Source organism: Schistocerca americana, chromosome 2, assembly GCF_021461395.2.
Source record: "Schistocerca americana isolate TAMUIC-IGC-003095 chromosome 2, iqSchAmer2.1, whole genome shotgun sequence".
In the NCBI taxonomy this organism is placed as follows: Eukaryota; Metazoa; Arthropoda; class Insecta; order Orthoptera; family Acrididae; genus Schistocerca; species Schistocerca americana.
Window position 1 is genome coordinate 127,040,111 of NC_060120.1, and position 1,730 is coordinate 127,041,840.

The 1,730-nt window shown below is 44.0% G+C and overlaps 1 pseudogene; it reads left to right on the forward strand.

Moving 5' to 3' along the window:
* Positions 1-1,363: 1,363 nt before the first annotated feature.
* On the forward strand, positions 1,364-1,481 carry LOC124597480 (annotated as a pseudogene).
* Positions 1,482-1,730: the final 249 nt, after the last annotated feature.

Here is a 1,730-nt window from a genome sequence, read left to right on the forward strand (position 1 = left end):
GAATGACGCCGAGAGAGTGTTACAGTGAGAGTGACGTCATCTCCTGGCCCTTCAGGACCTACAGATCACTGTGAATGAGGAACGGAGCCACCGTTGCCGAAAAAACGTTTGCTCTGCATTTTGGAAAAATGTCAAAAGAAATGAAGATCGTATAACTCATTCCGCTCATGGTATAGTCTTTACCACTGGGGTCTTGTAATTGTACGATATTGTTCAGAGTATTTTTTTCCTTGTTCACGAACATGGCGAGATCTCTGTGTCGAATCACATAAATAAATTCATTATATCTTCTGCCTTTCCTTTTGACGTCACAACACTCGAGTTAACGGAAACTACAACATCATATACGACCTCTGCTTCTCTTCTGTGTTTGTAAAATTGTAAAGACGAATGCAAGGTTCAAATTACAACTAAATTTGATGCTGCTGGGTCTTCAACCGATATAAAATTTTGAAAAGAAGTCATTATTGCACATTGGCTGACAGAGAAATGTTTTTACTTATTCTTAATTGTGTCTTATGGTTTTGGCATTTACGTTATTTTCAGACACGTGTGCAATACCAGAGTTGATGCAAAAACGAGAACAAATGCCATGTCATCATTACCTCTCCTCTGCACTGTAGCACATACCAAAATTCACGAAACAAGCCTAATGCGACATTCTTCTGTCTTCTGTACAGATGATGTATTCCTGACCATCTGTAAAAAAGGCAGAATAATTCGTCTTGTTACGTTAATTTCACGTCCAGAACGATTCCGTGACGATGTTACAAACTTTCAATGATGATGGAATGTGTTAATTTGAAATAAGGGCCGGAAACGACCGAGTCGAAAGCTATAAGCGAAAATTGTGCTGATACCTCTGTCAGGGAAATACATGTACCAGTGCTGTTGCTGTTGTTTCCCGAGCACGGGGTCCCGGGTTCGATTCCCGGCGGGGTCAGGGATTTTCACCTGCCTCGAGATGACTGGGTGTTTGTGTTTGTCCTCATCATTCATGAAAGTGACGAGAGTGGACTGGGCAAAGGTTGGGACTTTGTACTGACGCTGATAACCGCGTAGTTGAGCGCCCTACAAACCAAACATCATCATCATCATCGCTGCTGTTGTTGGATTGTATGGTAGACAACTTTCAGTGATCGTAGTATGGACCAAAACAGGAAAATAGTGTCTAATATACGTGGGCTCTAAAATGCAGGCCTTAAAAGTTACAAGCACTTGTTCGTCTTCGAAACTGTGAAACAGATCTTTTCTACTGCAAGCTCTTCGCTCTCCATGTTCTGGGACAAGGTAGCATGGACCAAAACATGATAAAGATGTTCAGTAAACAAGGGCTCTAAAGTGCATACCTTAACAGCTAGGAGGCAACGGCCTTGCCGCAGTGGATACACCGGTTCCCGTCGGATCACCGAAGTTAAGCGCTGTCGGGCGTGGTCGGCACTTGGATGGGTGACCATCCAGGCCGCCATGCGCTGTTGCCATTTTTCGGGGTCCACTCAGCCTCGTGATGCCAATTGAGGAGCTACTCGACCGAAATACGCCGGCACGGTAGCTCAGCGTTTTCGGTCAGAGGGTTTAGCTACCTTCTCCAATAAAAAAAACTGAGAGAACGATCAACGAACAGCCTGAACGAGTGTCTTCGGACATCCGCCACGAACAAAGTCAACGAACCATATAGAACAAAATGAGGTCTAAAAAAAAAATAGTAGCGGCTCCGGTCAACGAAAACC